General features: G+C 29.6%; 1 non-coding gene across 1 annotated transcript; it reads right to left on the bottom strand.

The window, feature by feature from the left end:
* Positions 1 to 2,015: 2,015 nt before the first annotated feature.
* On the bottom strand, positions 2,016 to 2,117 carry LOC118602367. Its single transcript, XR_004950704.1, has one exon. It is a non-coding gene; the product is annotated as a small nucleolar RNA U13 (small nucleolar RNA).
* Between the last annotated feature and the right edge of the window lie 15,590 nt (positions 2,118 to 17,707).

The raw sequence follows: 17,707 nt of genomic DNA, 5'->3' as shown, positions 1-17,707 counted from the left end.
ATGTATATCAAAGCTCTTCCACGGCTAATTGACTCAAAACCATTTGTCCTACATGCATTGCAGATAAATAAAACCATGTGTGAAGGAGCACTCTTCTCATCCACCCCAGATTCCTTCATGTCCACTCTTTGATATGAGATCTTTATGATTAGACTATTTACCCAGGTTTATCTTGTTTATAGCAAAAAGCCTAGGTCAGGATCACTCCTCATTTCCCATACTAATCTCCATATTGATGTGTGTACTGCTCAGGGGTGATAGATCAGGTTAAAATGATCTGTACCCACAACAGTAACTTGATCTTTCATCCTTTCCCAGTTTTTGAAAATCTATACTTAGATCTGATACCCAATGACTGTTATAAGCAAAATCTCCTCCTTCATTAAACTCTTGCTAAATTTTTCGTTCCTTTTTTTTGGTTCTAACTTAAAATTGACTTTCCCTGAGAACACTACTTCCCCTGTAGGCTTCTCGGGTAATGAAATCCCCCTGATCCTGTACCTTTGGTAACACTGGGTCTTCAGGTATTGTCAGTGTTATTTGTCATTGGAATTTCCAGCTTTTTCTTCATTTCCTTTCCTATGACTCCCTAGAATTTTACCACATTTTTAAATTCTACTTTATTGTTCCTATGAGTAGTTTATTACCAATCTCTTAATCAATCTGTTTTCCTTGTACATTTCCTGCAATATTTTTTTCTCCAGCGCAATATTATTCTAATTGTTGATGTTTATATTTTACTTTTTAATAACATTCAATAGAACTTTCAAGAAAGTCTTGGAAAATAGGAAAAGAGAATATCTCTCTCTAGAAACAATTTATTTTCAGGTTTTGGTAAACATGCAAACACACACATTATACATACATACACACACACACACACACCCACACACACACATACTTCTGAAGAAGTAGAAGAATCCAGTTTCTTATTTTAACAGTAATTGCAAAACCTGCCTCACCAGTCCCCATTATATTTGCCAGCACTAGATCAGGGTCTTCCTCTCTCTTGTCAGAGGTTTGGTACCCCGCCCTATGGGACACGTCACTAAGTTTCTATTTTTAAATAATTAAAAGCATTTTTATTTTTACCTCTGCCATAAGAAAGATGACTATTTCCTATAGTTATGGCTTCCATGATACTAGAATTATCTTTTCACCCTTCCAATTTCTTAGTTAAAAATCTGATGCATAGTTAACCATTTCTCATATTAAAGTTTCTTTGTTTTGAAAAAGCTTTAGTTAAGGCATAAATCCTGATTGAAATTTAGTCATCTCCTAAAGTCAGCTCATTAAAGTCTTTCTTCAAGTTAAGAAAACTTTCTTATATTATTTGCTCAATTAGTTTCTCATATAACTCTTCTTTTTCGAGTGAGGGGATATCTGTAATTCGTATGTTAAATGTTCTGAATATATCCTTCAAGTCTTTTTCTTTTTCCTTTTCTTTTATTCTACACAAGCTCTGTCTTCTTGAATTGCTCTCTGTTTTAAAATAGAACTTATATAAGATATTTTAATCTGTTGATCTACATCTTCAAAGAGGACATAAAATATTGGACAATCAGTTTTTATTGAAATGACCTCCCTTTTTTTGTGTGTGCTGTTTGAGCTCCTTAAATGATTTTTATTTTTAGTGGTGGTATGGTTCCCATTTTCAAAGTATTGTGCAAAAACACTTCTAAGAATTTATGCTAAGGAAACAAATGTGAAAAGATATAGGTAGAAGATTATCATTTCAGGCAATTTATAAACAGCTCAATACAAGAAAGAGAAAAACGACACCAAATTTGGTGGAACAGTTAAATAAATTACAGAGCCCCAGATAATAGAACTGCGCTAAAAAGTGTTTCAGAGCATAAACTAAGGGACAGGTTACCAGTAGAATGACTTTGGACAGGTTACTTCTTTGAGACTCAGTTCCCTTAGTTGTAAAATGAACAAAATAATCATACTTCTTTTATAGAATAGCTGTGAAGATCAACTGTGTCAGTGCAAGTAAAGCATTTTTTTTCTTGCATCAGACGGGTAATGTGCTGATGGTATAACAAGATTTGAAGGAGGTACATCTCATACAACAGTATGAACACCCAATCATCATGCTTATATACCACACAGGTACATGGCAAATCATAATCAGGTTAGTGTTAACTGTTGTTATTATTCCTATTATTATTCAGCCATTAAATTATATTTTATTATATTATATAAATATAATGCATGTATAATATATTGTTAAAAATATTAAGCTAGGTATAAATAGTATGTACAGTTTTATTTAGTTTTGTGAATGCACATATTAATATGGAATGTAAAATCTAACTAGTAGACTATGTATAAAACATATATGGCAGCCTAGTCACTAAATTGCTTACACTATTCTCTCAAGGCAGAATAATTGTGATTTTTTTTCTTGGTTGCTTTATTCATAATATTTCTTCATGTAATAAAAATATTCTACTTAATTGTTTAGAAACATTATCCTAAAAATTTTTGAAGTTAAAGCTAAACTTTTTATAATAATTCTTACCTTTATTTTCTATCAGAGTAATAATTTGAAATGATGCTTTACATTTTTTATGGTTTTAATGTTAATTACACCTTTTTTGGAAGATTTGTTACTTTTGGCAAAAATAAAAATTATGCAATTAGATAGTGATATAACTTTTATAGATATAAATATTAAATATGAATGTTTTAGAAAATTAAAGGGATCTAACATATTGTATCCAAGTTTTTATCAAATTGAAAAATTAGACAAAACTATAGCAAAAAGAAAGTAAAATACTATTGTTTAAATATATTACATATATAAATAATATATAAACAATATATAATATTGTTTTTAAAATATTTTAAAGCTGTTTCAAAATATTGTAAACATAAAAACAAAACAGTTCCTTAGATTAGTACATGGGAAAATTTTTCTTTCAAAACGTAAAAAAGAAATAATTACTAAGTTTAAAAGAGGTAAAAATGTATAAATTATTTGTTTGCCAATCCTTCACCTTATTTATACAGACAAAAAAAACAATAATAAAGTTCCAAAACTCTTTTCTCTAATAATAGATTTTTTAAAATTGATGGAATAATCACACAGAAAAAAATTGTTCCAAATAAATTTAAAAAACAATAAGTTGACACTAAATTTTTACCTGGCAATATAAGCCAAAAAAAAAGAAAAGAAAAAAAAAAAAACAACTCTAAAACTGCTTTCAGTAATTATAGTCTTCATAATAATATAGAAATAGTCATTATAAATTATAATATACATATATAGGATAAAGCATAGAACACAATAGCATTTTATATTAGAATAAATATGAATAATGACATGGATAATTGTATTATGATTTTCAAAATTGAACAAAGATATATACATATATGTGTGTGTATATATTCATGTATACATAATCAAATAATATAATTCTTAAAGTCAATATCAATATTTAATCATAGACTTTTAACTAATTAAATCTTAATTAAAAAACTAATATTTTCTATTGTAATAGTCTAGAAAGAAAGGACAACCCAATAGTAAAGAGCACTCATAGCACACAAAGTAAGATTTTGGTTTCTAAATACCACTTCCCATTTCTAGTAACTGAAGTACTTTAGAGATATAGCTGATTGTAGGTATAGGGAAAGAAATGATATTTATATTACATGATGAGCCTATAATAACTTACCTTATCTGACAGCTAGAAGGCAATAAAAAATGCTAAAATTCTATCAAGAGGACTCAGGGACCAATCTGAAGAGGCTCTCCCAATTTTTAAAGATTTAAAAATTTGATCATTAATTAATAGCAATAACCACAATGGGTAATCAAATGAAATACATTAAAATCAATTAGATTATGAGTATAAAATAAAATAAAATAAAATAACTAATTAATAATCTTACAACTATTAAAGAAATGAATGTTAGTTTTGTAACTAGAATAAAAAAATATTTAGGCATTTACTCAAATTTCTAGTATAAATTTTCCTTCAAGGTAACCATGTAACTGATGAGCGACAACTAATACTACAAAAAAAGATTCAATTGCACATTAAGAACCCCTAGTTGGTAAACAAACAAACAAACAAAAAACAAGAACCATCAATGAAGTTCTTTTGCCAAAACATGGAACATTTATATAATCTAATTTCTAGATCTAGCGAACAAGAGTTGGAAATACACTATTTAGAAAATCATATTAAACTATAAGAATAAAATAAAACATTATCCAAAATATGGGAGTACAGTGAAGGACAAACAATCTATTTCTTCCAAAAATAAATTTCAAAGGGATAAGAGAGGGTTATGGAATCTGTAGATTAAAATGTATTTAGGAAACTTCAAAAGCAAATGCAGTATGTAGATATGTTTGTATCATGGAAAAATTCTGGGTACTAATAGAATGTATGTATTGGGTAGATAGAATTATATATCTATATATGTGTATATATAAATATTAATATTGATATATATTTATATATAATCTAAATTAAAAATATGATACAATGAGATAATAGAAATTTTACCATTAGATATTTCATTACATTAAGAACTATTTGTCATCTTTGTATGATAATGAAACTGTGGCTACAGTAGAAAATATGTACTTAATTTTAGGGACATATATATATTCATGGATATAAATATAATGATGTCTAAGACCTTTTTAAAAATAATTCGGCAGGGGAAATAGTGAAAAGGAAGTTACAAATAAGATTTGCTAGGAGTTAAATTGAATGAAACTGGATGATAGATATGTCGGGTTTCCTAATGCAGGTCTCTCTCTACATTTGAATATTTAAATTTCATAATAAGAAGAACAATGACACCTGCACAGTAATTACATCAAAATTTCATAGGGTTTTTTTGAAATTTTTTATATGGCAACAGTCCATAATACAAATAAATAAAGCAGTATTATGTTGACAAAATATTCTATTTCATATACAAATCTCTTTAATGATCTATATGAATAAAAATCTGTGGGTTTTTGTGCAATTATAGAATAGTAGATATTCTTTGAAAAATTATATTTATATATGTGGACGATTTCCTATCCCCTAGGTATTGACATACAATATCAATAATGAAAGACATAATTATAAGAATGTCAGGCAGACTTAACATTTTTTCCATATTAGCAGATAATTGCCCCAATACGGAATAGTGGTATGGTTGCCTAGATGTTTTCATGCAAATTCTACTCACTTTTGTTCCAATTTAATGATAGAGTATCTCTGGTGATTGCCTATATATTTCTTGCCTGAATCTTTTAAAATTTCTGGTAGGTAAAATGAGGTCTGCAAAAGCAAAACTTTGACCTGAGCTCAGAGAGGCAAAGAAAATTAGATAATTGAAAACCAATGTTGATGTTCTTTGCCAATCATATTATTTTCACCAACTCCAGTAAACCTCTTGGCCCCTGCCCTCAACCTCTGTTGTTGAATCATAATTTAATCACTTTTATGTGAGAGTTTATGGTGTTATAGGAGAGATTAAAAATGGAAATAAGCAATGCTTTGCATGCTAGGAATAGTGTTGTCTAGGACACTTTATATATTAGTTAAAATATCAATTTCTCAAACAAAATTAAGGTATCATGATGTTTGTCTCCTGAGATGCTTTTGGAAAGCAATGGTTAATAAAACCTCCTGAACCTCTGGTGAGAAAATATATTTTCCCTAATTAAATTTATTCAAGATCCTCATGAAGTAGAGATCCTGGTATGACTAACACCAGGCACTCGTTTTCTTTAGTTGGTACTAGCTGGAATTTAAATTCGAAGTAATATGCCCTAGCTAGTACACAGAACAGAGCTAGCTATGCAATATTGCTAAAGTGATATGCTTTAATAGTCTCACATATGGACTGAAATGATAAACGCCCCTTATGAATATTCAGAAATCTAATTCGCATATATAATTCTCAGAGATACGCAGCCTAAGAATTTATTCATAGGTAAAGAAACTATCTTTTCTCAAAATTAATTAGTTTAACACTTTAGTAGATTAAAATAATTAAGAATCAAATTTCCAGGAATTTTTTTTTTATGGAAAATAAAACTAAAACTGATACATTTAAGTATGAATTCTGTTTTTTAAAAAAATATATTTCATTAGTTTCAAGTATATAGTACATTGGTTAGACATTAATATGGTTTATATGGTTTATAAAATGATCACCGTTATTGTTCTTTCTCTCCTCTGGCTCTCCACCTAGCTATTACGTCAATGCTAACTACCTTCCACATGCTGTGCACCCCGTCCCCATGACCATCTATCAACTACTAATTTGTACTTCTTTACCCCTTCACCTCACTTCCCCATCCTCTTAATCTCCCTACTCTCTGGCCATGACCAGATTGTCCTCTATATTTTTGAGTCTATTTTTTATTAATTTGTTCTTTTTTGATCCTTAGATTCCTCACATAAGTGAAATCTTGTTTATCTTTCTCTGTTGGATTTATTTCACTCAGCCTAATAACCTCTAGGTCCATCCATGGATTGAAAATGATAAAATTTTCATTTTTTGAATAGCTGAGTAATATTCTATTGTATATATGAACCATAGTTTCTTTAACTAATCATCTATTTAGTAAGAATTCTTTTGAAGAGCATGTTACCAAAAGCTTATGTTAGCCGGTAATATCCTCAGCAATGTATTCCCACATGTTCTGCTTGCGAGCACTGGTAACTTCCAACTAAGAGGAACTCAGTAAGTGTATGCCTTAGCAACACTTAGAGGGCTACTAGTATTTCTGATCTAAACTCTATTTAATATATAGGGTCATCTTTTATAACTGATAGCCGTGCTTTTCAAATATTGAGTGTTTAGCTAAGTTAAAAGTTAAAAAGTCATCAGGAATTAAATAATATTACTTGGTGAAATATACCTTTATGGAAACTTATCTAATTTCTCTGTTCCTAATTTCCCTTACTCTCTCAAGCACAAGATAGTTTAAATGCAAATACATATTTAAATTTGTGCATTAAAACCAATTTCTATTTCTGGATTTAAGGTCAAGGAAATACAGTAAAAGTCACAATTAACATTAAACTTATTATTAAACTAACATTAAAGTTAATTTTTGTTTTTCTAAGTAGACATATCCAACCGTACCAAGATAAGTTTTTTATGATCCATGGTAATTAATAGAGCTATATTGCTTAGACATATGATCTATCATTAGATTAATAAACAGAGAGTCTGTTTTATTAATCAGTCTCCTTTGAAATTGGTTCACTTGATTTGTACCTCATTTTTGCAGAACCTCTAATATTCAACAAGTCAGTAAAACTCTAGTATATAAAATGCTGAACTTTGTAACGTCTGATAAGTGGTTCAAATTCTCCTGTACATAAAATATCAATGGTATTCTTGTCAGAACTAGAACAAATAATCTTAAATTTTACATGAAATCACAAAAGATTCTAAACAGCCAAAGCAATCTTGAGAAAGAAAAACAAAGTTGGATTTGAAACTGTACTAAAAAGCTACAATAACCAAAATGGTGTGGTACTGACATAAAAGTAGATGCATAGATCAATGGAATAAAGTGGAGAGTCCTGAAATAAACCCTCATTTATATGGCTAATTACTCTATGACAAGTAGGCAAGGATATATAATGGAAAAATAACAGTCTCTTCAATAAATGGTGTTAGGGGAAATGGAGAGGGATGTCGGGAGCTGTTTTGAGGCAGGATTAAATTGCCAGTAAAGCTGGGAGTTTTGCAGAGTTGGCAAGTTGTACAGTCTGCTGACTCAGGAGGAAGTACACCTGGCTTGGGGCAAGGAACTGAATTTTCTTTCAACATGGGAAAGAGGATGTTAAGATAGCTACAAAGTTTCAGTGATTGTTTGTCACTTAGAGGTTTTTTGCTTCTTGCATACTCTGTAGGGTATAAATATCCCGTGCTAAATAAACTCGCCGCTGCAGTATTCACTGTTAGCCCTCCCAAATCTATCTCTTGTCTCTGTCTTTTTCTTAATCCTCACTCCCCCTCGCAGGTGCTGTTCGGCCTAGTCCGGCTAGCTCAGTCAGTAGAGCATGGGACTCTTAATCCCAGGGTCGTGGGTGCGAGGCCCATGTTGAGTGCCACCTGTGGGAGCCCGCTGGGCTAGGTCGAACAGCATCTGTGAGAGGAAGTGAGGATTAAGAAAAAGACAGAGGCAAGAGATAGATTTGGGAGGGCTAACAGTGAATACTGCAGCCGCGAGTTTATTTAGCACGGGATATTTATACCATACAGAGTGTGTAAGAAGCAAAAAACCTCTAAGTGACAAACAATCACTGAAACTTCCTCCTGAGTCAGCAGACTGCACAGTTTGCCAACTCTGCAAAACTCCCAGCTTTACTGGCAGTTTAATCCTGCCTCAAAATGGCTCCTGACAGAGTCACACGCAAAAATAAAATAAAATAAAATAAAACTGAACCACTTTATTACACCACATAGAAAAATAAACTTAAAAATGAATTAAAGACATAAAGGTAAGACACAAAACTGTAAAAACTATTAGAAGAAAATACAGGCAGTAAACTCTCTGACATGGTTCTTAGCAATATCATTTTGAATATACCTCCTTGGAAAAGGGAAACAAAAGAAAATTAATCAATGTGACTGCAACAAAATAAAAATCTGCAAAGGAAACCATCAAAAAAAAAAAAAAAAGCAAAAACCAAGACACAGCCTTCTGAATGGGAGAAAATATTTACAAGTGATATATCTGATAAGGAGTTAATATCCAAAATATGTAAGGCATTCATACAAATTAAAATAAAAAAATAATAAAACATCCAATTAAAAATAAACGGAGTGCCTGGATAGATATTTCCCCAGAGAAGACGTACTAATGGACGACAGACACATCGAAAGATTCTCAACATCACTAATCATTAGGAAATGTAAATAAAAACCACAATGAGATACAATGCCACACCATTAGAATGGCTATTTTCAAAAAGTCAACAAGAATAAGTTTTGGTGAAAATGTGGAGAAAAGAAAACCCTTGTAACTTGTTGGGATTACAAAGTGGTGCAACTACTATGAAAAAGAATATGAAGTTTCAAAAAAAATTAAAAATAGAACTATCATATGACTCAGCAATCCCACTTCTGGGTATTTATCTAAAGAAATCCAAAACATTAATTTGAAAAGATATATGCATCCCTATGTTTATTGTAGTATTATTATAATAGATATAGACGCATCCTAGGTGTCCTTTGAGAGATGAGTAAAGATTTTATATATACACACACACATACACACACATACACATATGTATATAATAAATATTATTCAGCAATGAGAAAAATATATATATATATGAATATTACTCAGCAATGAGAAAGAATGAAATCTTGCCATTTGCAACAACATAAATGGACCTAGAGGGTATTATGCTACGTGAAATAAGTAATACAGAGAAAGACAAATACCACATGATTTTACTTACATGTGGACTCTAAAGAACAAAGTAAATAAACAAACAAAACAGAAATAGATTCATAGATACAGAGAACAAACTGACAGTTGCCAAAGGGGAGGGAGGAAAGGTGATGGATTAAAAAGGTGAAGGTGAATAAGAGGTACAAACATCCAGTTAAAATAAATAAGTCATGGGAATGTAGTATACAGCATAGGGAATATAGTCAATAATATTGTTATAACTTTACATAGTGACCAGTGGTTATTAGGCTTATCATGAGGATCACTAGGTAAGATATTTAAATGTTGAATCACTACTGTAAACCTGAAACTAATAATATTATATGCCAAATATATATTTTTTTAGTTTTTAAAGATTTTTTTTACATTTTTCTTTTTTTTGGTTTTTATCTTCTTAATTATTTATTTATTTTTTTATTGAAGAAATGATTTAAATTTTTACATTCTTTCTTTAAATTAAATTTTACAACCAGCTCTATTTTTATTACTTATACCATTACTTTAGTTTAAAATTACTGAAATTGTTCAACCAGTTATGACATTCCTAGATCCTTATTACCATTACTTTATTGCAACATCCAGGTTAACTTCTTTCCTCTATTCTGCTCGGATAAATTTCCTGAGATCTGGTATAAGTATAGATTTATCTGAGATTTATCTTTATTCTTTCTTTCCGTCCATCTGTCCATCCATCCGTTCTTCCTTCCCTTTTCTTTCTTTCAATTTAAGTATAGGTGGTATACAATAATATATTAGTTATATTAGTTTCAGGTATATAAAATAGCGAACTGATATTTTTGTACTTACAATGTAACTAACCCACTAATTCTGTTACAGTGCAAACTTGTTACAATATTACTGATTGTATTCTTCACTATTTTCCCCCATTCCCAACCCCTCCCCTCTGATAACCAGAAATTTCTTTTTTTTTTTTACTTATCCATGAAATTCTCCCTCCTTTGAATTCATTATCAGCATAAGCCCTGCTATTAAATAGCTTAAAATCTCCTGGTATTTCAAAGAAAGCAAACTTCAGCAAATGACCAATGACATGAGCCTGGTCCAGATGAGTGACACAAACCATAGTGTGTACCTGAGGCAAGAGATATCACCAAGAACTAGTAAAAAATTGTGTTTATTGAAAAATGGCAATATAGCCACACAGAATAATGGTCCAGATTTTAAAGATAAGATCAAGAAATAATAGTTTTATAAACATATGTGTGAGAAAAAGTTACTATTACTCATTTGGGGAAAATTTGCAAGAAAATGTACATGAGCACATAGTATAATAAACTTTACAAAACCAAAGTATTTTTTCTCCAAGTCAGCAGGATTCCTAAGGTCTATTTAAAAGTAACTTCAATGAGATACTACTCTATTATTTAAATAAAATTAGATGCAATATAATAATTGCAATTTGCCAACAGAGGATTGTTTTTTAATAGCAGAAACTTTTGTTGCATTAAAAAAATATAGCAGACATATAAAGTGAAAATGTATCTGGTTTTCCAAGCATTGTTCAAAAGAGAAATAATCTGATTCTGTATGATTTTGTTACAGGTATTTAGACAGGAAATTCTAAAAGAGAGAAAAAAATTATTTTATTACTACAATATGATAGAAATATTTCTTAAAGAATATCAAATTTCTTTTGTTCCAATTCAATGCTTTCCAGGTAACAAACTTATCATTTGTCTTCCTTAATATATATACTTAACTCCACTAGGTCAGAATTTCTTACTATTCACATTTCAGTTAATTTGGCAATATTGCCCACTGCACATTAATAAGCAAGCATTGTGCTTCATTAATCAGTGCCCTGTGAAATTGGTTCACTTCAGTTTCAAACAACACTAAGTTAGTTAATAAAACAAAAATCTCAAAATGAAATATACAGAATTACTATATGCTCACAGCATGCTGAAAAAATTATGACTTAACTATAACTGCTTATCATAAATGAGCTATATGAATCAAAATCTACAAAACTTAAAAAATCTGAATTAATTTTTAAAAATTATTTAATGATTTTAGTATTAACTAAATTTAGTAATAATTGATATAAAATAAAAAAATACTTGTTAAAGTATACAGAATAGATAATATTATAAGCTTAAATTTTTTATTAATTATAATAATGAGTTGACTTTGGTCTGCTATAATCAGTTTCAGACCATATTTATCAAGTTAAAGATAAACAGTTTAAAATAAAATAAAGATTTCTGAAAGTCAGTTTTTATATACTTATACCTACAAGGAACTAATTAATCATATACATAAATTGCTTCTATAATATTAAAAAAAGTGAAACAATTGAGTCTGTATTTCATCAATAATCTTCTAAACAAGAAAAAGATTTAGCTATTAGTAATTGTTAAGTTTTCAAAATAATTATCACCTAAATTAAATGTCCCAATCTTTCTTTTTATAAAAGATATGGGCTGATGAAATTACCCATTTGTCATATCATCTCAGTAATTTCAAATACTCATATACACTGAAATCCATATTTGGGTAATGAAAATGAGAGTCAGGATGATGACTTTTGGTTTTCTCATTTCTTTAAATTTTATATTTACATTAAGAAATTCAAAATAAAGAAAAGAAGTTAAACAGATGGAAAATTAATATTGCTCATAATTTCCTTTATTTCTTTCCTTTACTGTTTATCACCTAGTTTATTTGCATGCAAATAGAGTCTCTGACTCTCAAGAATTCATTTTCATGAACTGTCTCAGCACTCAAAATCATAAGATCCTCATTAACAAGTACAACTATAAAATCACATAACAATAGAATGTAAAGGTGAATGGGACTCCAGAGATAATACAAGCTATTCTTTACATAGAGGAAGACATAAACTCCAGAAAATAAAAGATTCCACCAAAATAACTACAGTTTTAACAAAGGCTTACTTGGGCTTAATTCTTTCTGAATTTGAAATAATTATTTGTGTTTCATTACAAAATAGTGTCACTGAGGGGCTAAGGTGAAATACTTTTAGATCTGAAGATAGGAAATATGATTTTGGTCATAATGCCTATTGATGATGTTATGGATATTATTTCTTCCTTCTTGGTGTTATTACGACAAACCACACAAAGGATAATATCTGTGGGCAAGGATGGTTAGTCTATGCTGTTCTATTCCTATTTTAATAATTCCACTTAATGTAGAATGGGAAAAACTATAAAGAAATTTATTAGCAGCCTTATTTCTAGATATAGGGTTTGACAAGTTTTTAAAGAAATATGAGTAATACAACAAATGTTTACCCACTTTTAAATATAAATAGGCTTTTAAAAACTTTTATATTGATAGACTTTATTTTTTAGAGAAGGCTTAGGTTTAACAAAAAAAAGAAAGAGTACTAAGTACAATATCCACGTGTCTCCTCTTCTCACTTCTGCCCTTTCGCTCCACCATCTCACACAATTTTCTCTATTATTAACATCTCTTATTCCTGTGCAATGCTTGTTACAGTTGTTGAACAAATATTGATACATTATTGCAAACTAAAGACCATAGTTATATTAGGGTCCAGTCTTTGTATTGTATAGTTCCATAGATTATGACCAATGTATAATGTCATCCATCAACCATAACAGTACCACACCCTTATGTTACAGGTCCACTGCTCTAAATATCCTGCATTCCACCTATTTGTGCCTCACCCCACCCTCCCTTTACCCTGAAGCCCTATAAACCACTGATTCTTTTTACAACTTCTATAGTTTTTCTTTTTCCATAAAGTCATGCATTTGGAATCATACTATTTATACCCATTTCAGACTGGCTTCTTTCACTTAGCAATATGTTTTCTCCTGGCTTGATATCCCATTTTGTTTCAATCAATGAGTAATTCCATTGTACAGATGAACCAGTTTGTTTATCCATTTACCTATTGAATAATATCTGGGTTGTCCTTCAGTAAAATTCAGGCAATTATAAATAAAGCTTTTATAAACATTCATGTGCAGTCTTTTGTGCAGACATAATTTTCAACTCATTTGGGTAAATACCTGGCTTAAAAAGTCTTAAATAAGATAGGAAAAATATTAAAGATATTTTATATCTTTATATAAATATTTTTATAACATAAAAAGATTAAAGAATATAAATAAGAATGTTATAAATAATCTTTAGGTAGACAAGAATTTTTGTTTTTGTATTGTGCTTTCTTAAAAACTGGGTTTAAAAATAATTAAATATAAAAGAAGGCATTTGCAAATATGACTATTAAAAGAAGTAATATTCATTTATCAAAAGAATATCTAATGATAGCAAAGAGTTATGCTCTAACAATTCCACTCTTAGGTATACATTCATGAGATACTTCTGCACATACACAATTGGAACTATCTATAAGAAATTTCATAGTAGCACTTTTATAATAAAAATATGAAAAATATATAATTAATATATACAATAAATATACACAAACTACATGTATGTATAATATATAATATGACTACCTCTTCTTAGCCTCAATCTCCTTTGCTAGGATGAGAGCAGCTATATTATAATTACATTAGAATTTAAAGTAATATATCATCCAATTATAACTTTGCCTAGTCTGTCTGATAAAGTAAGAACTTGAAAGTAGTAGTTTCTGGCATAACTTACATTTAATAAATTCATCAGTTTCAATAACTTACTTTATCTTATTCTTCATTTTTAGTAGGCACTTTTATTCATATTTACTGACAAAGATTAGAGAGTTTCCCAAAATCATAATGCTTGAACTGTTTTTGATCCCTGGTCTGTCTCTTTGAGGTTATTTCTCATCACCTCCTTCATTCTCTTAACCTTCACATTCCTCTGCATTCCTCAGATGAGTCAATCACATTGTCTCATGGAAGTTTTGGATATTCCTTTCTCTCCTCCTGTTTGGCCCACAGGTTCATCAGATATATATTTTTTAAATTTTCATTTTTATCAGAGAGGATTTTTTTAAATACCTTTTTAAAAGTTGCTTATATTTATATTTTCACCTTTGACCATGTAACTCTGATTTATCTTTTTTATGGTACTTACCATAGCCTAACAAATTATAGAATTACTCATTTTCTATTCACATTAGAAAGTCACTCCTATAAGAGCAGAGACTTTGCCTATTTTGTCTACTATTGCATTGTGTATATCTATAAGATAGCTTAACAATAGTAGTCATTCAATACATTTTTTTTTTTTTTTTGGTAAAATGAAAGAAGGTAGTACATTAAAGGTACACCATCAAGTACCAGGGAATAAATATCACAATGCATACTGAAAAAGTTGTGCAATTTCACGAGATGATCCATAAAATGCTCCCTATAGTGTTAGCTGTTTTAAACCCTCCTACAGCAGTTTTGGTAAAGGCAGGGAGGAAAGAAGAGATTGTGCTTATCACCAATAGACCTGTTGCCTCCTTACAAATTGGACTGTGGCATACGAATCCACATGTATGGATTTTCTTACTCCCGGCCACACTTCCTGCCACTTAGGGCAAGAAGACCACAAATGTGTGTGCAGTTCTACACACAGGCAACTAGAGACTGCACTGTATCACAGGACAACTCAATTCACATATTGTATATTTTATAAATTCTTTTAAATTGTGTTTTGCAATTTTTTGTAGTCTAAAATAATCTGACCCAAAACATAACCTGCTAGGTAAATTCCCAGCTTCATCTGCTCCTATGGGTTGCGATATCTATAAAAAATATACTGCTAAGCAGGCAGCAGAGAAATCAAGAGAAGTGTTAGCTATCTAGCTTTGGAATTACACTCTATGTAATAGCCAAATGTTTCTTTTTTTGTTTTTGTTTTCGTTTTTTACTTTTTTTGAAATTTCACCAGCCCATAGCTCTTTTCGGTAAGCATTCTGGGATCCCAAACAATCATGTGTTGGTTCACTTCATTCTTCTCATACACTGCCACCTTTTAAACATTAGCCAAGAATACAATATGAATATCCCAAAATAAAGTATATTTAGCCTTTAACGACTCACTTAAAAATATTGTACCTAATAATTTATTTTATTTTTTTCAAAATGAAGATAAAAATACACAAACATACACGTTTCAAAGATGTTGACTTCAAAGAAGCAAAAGAAAAAAGAGAGAAAATGCTCTTTTATTACACACTATGCATTCTACATTCAGTTTTGAAAGCCAATTTGCATTTTGCATGATTTTGGTAGCATCTTGAGGTGGTTACTTTTAGTAGAATCTTGTAAAGTGACGTGATATAGAAAGAAGAAAGTAATTATTAAATCAAACAGACATTAGTTTCAATGATCATTTGAAAATGAGGGTTGGCATTAAAGAATACACTTTATGTTTTAACTTTACCATTTATATCTTTAAAAAGAAGATGAGATGCTGAAATATTAACAAAAATTTATACAAGCAACAAGGTAAATAGAAGAAATAAGCTAAATTATTAATATTATCACCATTATATAATTTAGAATGCTTTTTATCTTATGTAATACTCATTAGCTATCTAAATTTTGGTGTTACTTTACCTGTCTGTGTTGACCTTCCTACTTAATAATAACATTAAGACATTTCATTGTTATAAAGCTCTTATTGAATAATATATATAAGGCACTTAAAACAGTTGTAAGGAAGAACTAACTGCTTGCAATTATTTTTGTTATTAACAATATTCTTGTCTCATTCATGCAAGTAATGCACATACACTCACAAACAATGTAGGGAACATGCTTATTTGAAATTAAGCAAGATAGATAAAACTTAAGTCAGAGAAAATCACGATTGAACTTATAATTTCTTTGAGACATAACTATAAAATTATTTCTATTGATTTTTACTTAAAAATATGATCATACAATATTATCTTCTGTAACTTGCTTTTAATTTTGTATTTTTACTTCAATTAAGTTTCCACATTATTTTAATGACCATATAATATTTTAATTATATATATCATAATATAATTATATGTATCCAATCCCAACAGACATTTATATTGATTTTTATTTTTTCTTGTTAAAATATACCTGAAACAAAACTTTGGGAAACAATATTTGGCAAATTCCTATTTTAACTAACTTTATAGATAATATAGGATACTCTCTTATTTTAAATTTGTGTTTTATTGGTGAGTGTTTTTAAATTTTAACTTGTTTATCATGTACATCTCTTATCTTAAGTATACAGCAACTCTAATAATTATGCCTCATGCTATTTTTCTACAACTCTTCATGTATTAATCCAATGTTGATTTTAGATGCTATTTACTTGAATAAGAATTACCTAGATCACTAGTTAAATATATATGTATATAGTTCAAGGCCTATCTTTTGGAATTTCAAATTCAGTAGGTCTCCATAGAGTCTGAGGAATTTGCATTTTTAATATGCTCTCCAGGTAATTTTTCCTCCTTCACACAGCTTGCCAAATACTGCATAATCTCTGCCCTAGTTTTGGTGTTCTTCCTCAAGATATTTTTTGCAGAATGTTTAAAAAGCTTTAATGAGGATGGCTTTGCAAGTATCTCATAAAAATACTTAAGGCCATATACTATAAATGGTTTCATAGGGGCTTTCAGTTTCCTCCACTTACTGTACCCATTCAGTGTGTATTTATTTTACTTAAAAATTTTCCACATTTTTTTAAATTTTAATTAAGATACTGTTGTTCATATGATACGAGAGTTTTTAATTTACATATGAAATATGAATGGCAAAATGGTAAAAGCATTTAGTTGGAATATATTCATTTCTCCAGTTTTGGGACTTTTACTGAGAATTATTAGAACTATCACAAATTACAATGAAATTAATAATGTATGTGTTTTGTAGATATGATTTATTCAGAAGTTAGTACATAAGGAAACGAACGGGAATAACATTTTGCAAAGGAAAAAATATTTTCACCAACATTTTACAATGTTTTAGGCTTTTGAGACTATAGAAAAAGTAACAGTCATGGTATAATTTAATATTTCCTAAGGCACAACTAAACATAGTCCAAGTGTCTATTGTAACAAATTTGCATTTCCTTCATGTATATATATACACACACACACTATCCAAATGAATATATGTATATATGTATATATTTATATGATTATTATATATTCTTTACTACCTTCACCTTGGAAATGGGTATGCATTATCTCTAAAATAATTTTAAAATAACTTCACCTTTTCAAAGTATCACTGTCAAACTTTCCACATTCATTATGTCTTTATTCATGATGTCACAAGAGAAAACTTTGTAAATAAATTAAATGCTCTGCTT

The sequence above is a fragment of the Rousettus aegyptiacus genome, unplaced genomic scaffold (genome assembly GCF_014176215.1).
Source record: "Rousettus aegyptiacus isolate mRouAeg1 unplaced genomic scaffold, mRouAeg1.p scaffold_m13_p_4, whole genome shotgun sequence".
Classification (NCBI taxonomy): domain Eukaryota; kingdom Metazoa; phylum Chordata; class Mammalia; order Chiroptera; family Pteropodidae; genus Rousettus; species Rousettus aegyptiacus.
The sequence above is the reverse complement of the archived record's forward strand: the minus strand, read 5'-3'. Positions and strand labels throughout refer to the sequence as shown.